General features: G+C 37.2%; 1 long non-coding RNA gene across 1 annotated transcript; it reads right to left on the reverse strand.

The window, feature by feature from the left end:
* Positions 1-1,565: 1,565 nt before the first annotated feature.
* Positions 1,566-3,331, reverse strand: LOC148763540 (uncharacterized). The gene is made up of 3 exons (XR_016025194.1): positions 3,237-3,331; positions 2,505-2,588; positions 1,566-1,669 (listed from the first exon to the last, which is right to left on the reverse strand). It is a non-coding gene; the product is annotated as an uncharacterized LOC148763540 (long non-coding RNA).
* Between the last annotated feature and the right edge of the window lie 4,186 nt (positions 3,332-7,517).

The raw sequence follows: 7,517 nt of genomic DNA on the forward strand, positions 1-7,517 counted from the left end.
CGAATCCTTCTATTCTCAGTCGCGAGCTTCTCAGCCCGTAAAGCCATCTGTACCACCTCCTTATGTGGCTCCCTACCAATCACTGTCATTCGCTCTCTGATCTCATTACGGAGCCCTTCCTCGAAATAGCTGGCCTGATCCTGCTCAGATTTCACCAGATCCGGCACATATAACATCAACTCGTTAAAACGAGTCTCGTACTCCTCTACAGTTAGATTTCCCTGTTTCAAACTCAGAAATTCTCTCTTCTTTTCTTTTTGATGGAAATAAGTGAAATACTGACCATCGAATTCCCTGAGAAAATCGGACCATGTCTGAGGAGTAGCGGAACGGGACTTCACCGAATTCCACCAAGTACGAGCCCTCTTCTCTAATAATCTCGTAGCCACCATCAGCTTCATGTCATCATCTAATCCCATATCAGAGAGAGTCTCGGACACCTGATTAATCCAATCCTTTGCCACAGTGGCATCCAACTCACCAGTGAAAGATACACAACCCAATTGCCTAGCCTCCTTCAGCTTCTTGGAAATGGATACATCCTGTATTGGTGGTGGAACTAAATGAGTAGCTGGAGGCACTACAGGTGGAACTTGACCAGTCTGAGCTTGACCAGCCATTACTGCAAAGAAAGCTGCCAATGCCTGTGCTGCCTCAGTAGGCATGGCGGGAATGCCAGTAGGTGGCTGAGGAGATGGAGGATGTGGAGGACTATCGGCCTGCTCAGCAGCAGGTGCTGCCCGAATGGTAGATGCAGCTAATTCCTCCTCTACTGTATCTGGCTGATGACGTTGGGAACGACCTCTTTCCCTCCCAACCGATCTAGTGAGAGGTGGGCGTCCGCGTCGAGGAGGCATTATAATCTATAAAAAAAATACGAGCAAGTTTAGGTAACCTTAGGCTCTATATGCAAATGCATGCATTCTATTCAACCTAACCTAACTTAACTTAATCCGGAGCCACACTGATATTGTAAATATTTAAAACAACTTTAAAACTAAAAACTTTGATCTTGAAAACCAAAAGCTTTGATACCAATCGAATTGTCAAGACCCGGTATTCCCCTCGAGCCCGTGACAACCGCCGCGGTGTTCCGGTAGACACTTATTACCCGAAATGTCAACCCGAAACCCCGCAAGGCTTTTTAATCAGTTTCTTTGTTCCCTTGTGAGCAACCATTGTCAAATATCGTGTTCTAAAAGATTTTAAGCTGTTTCCAACTTTAAACAAATAAAATATTAATTTTTTCGTCTCACAGGGGTATTTTGGTCATTTTACTCAAAAATTTCGAAACTGGCTAAAACGTAATATACAAGTACAAAACACACAATTCATATTCAAAATGAGTTTAAAAGTCTAAAATCTTCATTTAAAACGAAATTATGGTTATTTGAATATAATAAGAAAATAAAAGAAATATTAAGTAAAATATTCTATTTTCTTATAAAACAATATTTATAGAGTTATACGTGAATAATTTTTATAACGTAAAAGTTAAATAAATTTATACATACTTAACTACAGTAAGCCAAAATATTTAATTTAATTTACAATAACAAGAGTGCCCCCGAATAAACAAAAGTAAAGAGGACTATGAACCTACGGTTTGGAAAATGCAGATCCCACTGTAGTCCTCGATGAGATCAGCTATCTACAGTCTATACTGAACCTGAAATGGGTGGAAAGGAGGGTGGTGAGATTATAAAATCCCAATGAGTAAACAAACATCATCATAAACATCTAGAGTTGAGTACATGGAGACAATAAAGTAAATCATCATAAACTGGGTTATAGCATTAGAACACATTTTGTTCAAAACACGTAAAGAGGCTTATGAATCTCATAAAAATCTAGGCTTGTGCCATAAATCCATTCTCGAGGACACCTTGGCCGAGGCATCCTACCGAGACCGCCAAGGCTATTAAAATTCACATTTCACATAAATCATATTTTTGTTTTGAAAACATAGCCGTTCCTTGGCGTTGGCTGAGTTCCCCCTCACGTGGTGGTTTAGCGTGAAGTGAACCCTAAACTTTACCCCAAAAGATACCCTACGCGCCTCTCCGTTCGGGGTAAGAATATAATGGGGTTTACCGTGCCCCTCTAAAAGGCTGGTCCACAAAAACCCCCTACTGCAGTGATTAATTAATATATAATCCACCATATAATAAAACTCAATAACATGATATGGCAATTTTGTAATTCGTAGTTTTTCAAGGTAACCAAACAATTCGCATTTCAATACAATTGCCAACTAGCCAATCATGCTCGATTTATCATAAGCCAGTTAATTTAAACAATCAAATTGCCACAATTAACAGTCTCCGTGTACTCTATTTTTCAAAATCACTATTAATTTCAAAACAATTTATAATTTAATTTCATTGAAACTCATTTATTCATAAAACATGAAAATTTATCTTTTTAAATTCCTTTTTCCATAGAATTCATGAAAGCATTTAAAAACCACCCTAGATAATTAAAATGACAGTAAGTTTACTCACTATGTCTAGAATGCAGACTTTTGAAGCACTCTGTCTACTGGTCCTCGGATGCAATTTCCTTGCCTTTATCGGAGGACTCACCACCTTGACACAATACAAAATCGAGAGTTTCACCAAGTTGGTACTAAATCAAAATTAAACTAATTTAGACTACCAATGCATGATATGGAATGCAAAAATGCACTGGTAACTATCTAAACCCGGTATTGGCCTAATTCGTCTTATCACCCGATTAAATTCCTAACAGGTCCGTTTAAACTCTAATTTAATTCTTTTCAGTTTCTATACCTCAATTGCACCCAAATTAACTTAATGTCCCTCAGTGTGGTGCAAATTATCAGTCCCAATAGCAAATTACGAAAATACCCCTAGTGGATAAAAATTCGTATTTTTGCTCCGAAAATTCCCATTATTTTTCTAGGCTCATAATTCATCATTCCTTAACCAATTCTCCTAGAATAAAATCAAACTCATCCTCACTCACTACATGGTAAATTCAGCCATTAATGGTTGGGGGAGAAAATAAATTCTTTTCTTGTTGTTTTGTTTCTAAATATGCTAAACTAACTAAAAACATTAACATAAATTAAAATCAAATAAATCCAACAACTCTCTCTCTCCTAACCCATTTTTTCAGAATTGAATTCATCATGAAAACATGTAATTTAATCATGGAAAATAAAGAGAAATGCTTGGGAATAAGAAAACTCAAGCTTAATAGAAAAAACTCACCTTTTTCACTTAATTTCCTTGAAAATTCACACTTTTTCTTTAATTTTCTCTCTCTAGGGTTTTGTTTTTGTTTTCTCTCTCTTCTTGCTGGTTTGGCCGGCCATGGGGTGGAAGATGGGCTGATTTTGTGCCTTTTAAAAAGGAAAATAATAAATTAATAAAGGCATGACACATGGCATCATGTCATTGGCCCGTTTTTAAAATTTTAAAAATTTAAACATTTTATCTCCACCACATGTTTAGTCAAGGGTCAAAGATGAAGACAGAGGAAGACCATGTGCTGGAAAAAATATCCTGGTGGTGGAAAATTACAATTTTGCCCCTGAGGTGGCAAAATTACCATTTTACCCCTATACTCCAAATTATACCGAAATTAAAATTTTTCACTTCTAAACCTCAAATCATACTTCAATAAGTCAAATTATACTCTAATAAGTCAAATGGGGTCAAAAAAATCTTTTCTAAAATTCCCATTTTGTCCCCAGGTGGTAAATGACCATTTTGCCCCTAGTTAGTGAAAATTTCGATTTGACTCCAAATTGATCCTCAAACTCCAAATTACCATTTTAAGTCATCCATGAACTGTGAAACTCTTAATCTCACCTTAAAATTCCTATTTGATATAGTTCGAGGATTAAATAAACTTTGTTGTACCTCTAGGTACAATACCGACTTTTGTAAATTTTTCGGGACTCTCCTAGCATGCAATCATGCTATCATCACATGTATGTCATGAATAGTATTTTATAAGGTCGGGCTTTACGGAGACTGTGTTGAAATTTATGATTTTATATGTTATTGAAATTGTGGCTTATGACACTATGGTAGCATGATGGCTAAATTTTTGAGGTTGACATGAAATATATGAACAGTTTTGGATTGGTCTTGGTAGACTGGATTACATTTTATTCACCATATTATGCTACTGGAATTTTTATGGGTCTGGTGGTATATTAAACGGTCACTGCAGTGGTGGGGGTTTCCGTGGACTGCTTATGAGAGGGGCACGGTAACTCAATTATATACTTACCTCCGGGGGGAGATGTTGGGTGAAGTATCTCCTGAGGTATAATTTGAGTTCACCTCACGTTCGGGCCACCACGTGAGAGTGAGACTCAGCCAACGCCAAAGAACGACTGTGTGTCAGATGTGAAAACATGTTATGGGTATGGGTCATTGAACAGCCTTGGCGGTCTCAGTGGGATACCTTGACGAAGGTACCCGCGAGAATGGTATTGGCAGGGGCCAAGTTTAAGAAATTCATAAGTCGGGGAAATTTTGATGAAAAGAAATTATTTGGTATAGATTGAAACGAATTTTGTGTTATGAACATTATTGAGATATAACGTTTTTATATTGTCTCCATCTACTCGGCTTTAGATGCTTTTGATGGTAATTCTTTACTCACTGGGATTATTTAATCTCACCCTTCTTCCTATCTATTTTTCAGGCTCAGGACAGTTTGTTGCTAGTTGATTAAGACGAGAATTAATCTCGGAGTTGCATCATAGGAAGTAAGGGTTCGTAGCTCTACACCTTCTTGGTTAGTTGGGGGCCCACGTGTCACTGTAAACGAAATTTCATACTTTAATTATCTTTATTACTATATGAATAAATTTATTTTACTCTGACGCTACAAAAGTTATTTTAGGAAGACTTTGAAAATATTGTGTTTTAAGAAAATAAAATATTTTATTTAATGTTTTTATTATATTCAAATAGCTATAATTTTACTTTAAACGAATGTTTTAGACTTCAAAATTTAATTTAAATCATGAAATACGTGTTTCCACTTACATATTACATTTTTACGAATTTCAAAATTTCAAAAAAAAATGACGAAAATGCCTCAGTGAGCTAGAAAATAATATTTTTATTGTTTTGAGTTGGAAACAACTTATGATTTCTTGAAATGCGAGATTTAATAACTGTCGCTCACCGAGGAGATGCAAAAGTTGATGCTAAGCCTTGCGGGGTTTCGATCAGCATTTGGGGTAATGAGTGCTTATCGGGACGTCGCTGAGATTGTCACGGGCCCGATGGGAGTTCCGGGTCGTGAAAATTATATTGGTATCAGAGCATGGTTTAAAGATCAAAGATTTTGATTTTAAAGCTTTGGATTTCAAAGTTTTTGATTTTAAAGTTGTTTTAAGAAATCCACACTGACACTGCGTGGCCCAAGTTAAGTTAAGTTAAGTAAGTCAAGTTCAGTTAGGTTATATCGAGTTAGTTGCATATAGAATTTAAAGTCATCTAAGTCTATTCCATTTCTTATTGTAGAGTACCATGCCTCCTCGACGTGGGCGTCCACCTCTCTATAGGTCAGTAGGGAGGGGAAGAGGCCGTGCTAGACTTAGTCAGCCAGATCCCTTGGAAGGGGAGTCTGCTGCACCTACTTTTTGAGCAGCACCCGCTGCTGAGCCTACTGAGATTCCTCCACCTCCTCCACCACCTACTGCTACTCCTGGTGTTCCTGCCATGTCTCCTGAGGCAGTCCAAGCATTAGCAGTTTTTCTTAATGTCATTATGGGCCAAGCTCATGCTGGTCGAGTCCCTCATACTGTTCCCCCAACATTATCTCCAGTGCCACCACCACCACCTCTTGTTCCACCACCAGTGCCAGATGTCTCCATTTCCAAAAAGCTTAAGGAAGCTGGGCAGCTGGGTTGCACTTCTTTTGTTGGTGATTTGGATGCAACCACAGCTAAAGATTAGATTACTCAAGTAACGGAGACATTTATGGATATGAAATTGGATGATGATATGAAATTAATGGTGGCCACAAGATTACTAGAGAAAAGGGCTCGTACATGGTGGAGCTCGGTAAAATCACGTTCCATTACTCCGTTGACTTGGATAGACTTCCTACAAGAATTCGACGGTCAATACTACACCTACTTTCATCAAAAAGAGAAGAAGAGAGAATTTCTAAGTTTACAACAAGGGAATTTGACCATAGAAGAGTACGAGGCTCGTTTTAACGAGCTGATGTCATATGTGCCAGACCTGGTGAAGTCTGAGCAAGATCAAGTTAGTTATTTTGAAGAAGGGCTCCGCAACGAGATCAGAGAGAGGATGGTTGTGACAGGCCGGGAGCCTCATAAAGAAGTTGTACAGATGGCTTTAAGGGCCGAAAAACTCACGAATGAAAATTGGAGAATGCGAACTGAGTTTGCAAAGAGGAGAAATGTAAAGCCCGACCTTATAAAATACTATTCATGACTTACATGTGATGATAGCATGATTGCATGCTAGGAGAGTCCCGAAAAATTTACAAAAGTCGGTATTGTACCTAAAGGTACAACAAAGTTTATTTAATCCTCGAACTAGATCAAATAGGAATTTTAAGGTGAGATTAAGAGTTTCACAGTTCATGGATGACTTAAAATGGTAATTTGGAGTTTGAGGATCAATTTGGAGTCAAATCGGAATTTTCACTAACTAGGGGCAAAATGGTCATTTGCCACTTGGGGACAAAATGGGAATTTTAGAAAAGAATTTTTTGGCCCCATTTGACTTATTGGAGTATAATTTGACTTATTGGAGTATGATTTGAGGTTTAGAAGTGAAAATTTTTAATTTCGGTATAATTTGGAGTATAGGGGTAAAATGGTAATTTTGCCACCTCAGGGGCAAAATTGTAATTTTCCACCACCAGGATATTTTTTCCAGCACATGGTCTTCCTTTGTCTTCATCTTTGACCCTTGACTAAACATGTGGTGGAGATAAAATGTTTAAATTTTTAAAATTTTAAAAACGGGCCATGACATGATGCCATGTGTCATGCCTTTATTAATTTATTATTTTCCTTTTTAAAAGGCACAAAATCAGCCCATCTTCCACCCCATGGCCGGCCAAACCAGCAAGAAGAGAGAGAAAACAAAAACAAAACCCTAGAGAGAGAAAATCAAAGAAAAAGTGTGAATTTTCAAGGAAATTAAGTGAAAGAGGTGAGATTTTTTCTATTAAGCTTGAGTTTTCTTATTCCCAAGCATTTCTCTTTATTTTCCATGATTAAATTACATGTTTTCATGATGAATTCAATTCTGGAAAAATGGGTTAGGAGAGAGAAAGTTGTTGGATTTATTTGATTTTAATTTATGTTAGTGTTTTTAGTTAGTTTAGCATATTTAGAAACAAAACAACAAGAAAAGATTTTATTTTCTCCCACAACCATTAATGGCTGAATTTACCATGTAGTGAGTGAGGATGAGTTTGATTTTATTCTAGGAGAATTGGTTAAGGAATAATGAATTATGAGCCTAGAAAAATAATGGGAA

The sequence above is a fragment of the Theobroma cacao genome, chromosome 3 (genome assembly GCF_053813885.1).
Source record: "Theobroma cacao isolate CCN51 chromosome 3, ASM5381388v1, whole genome shotgun sequence".
Lineage (NCBI taxonomy): Eukaryota > Viridiplantae > Streptophyta > Magnoliopsida > Malvales > Malvaceae > Theobroma > Theobroma cacao.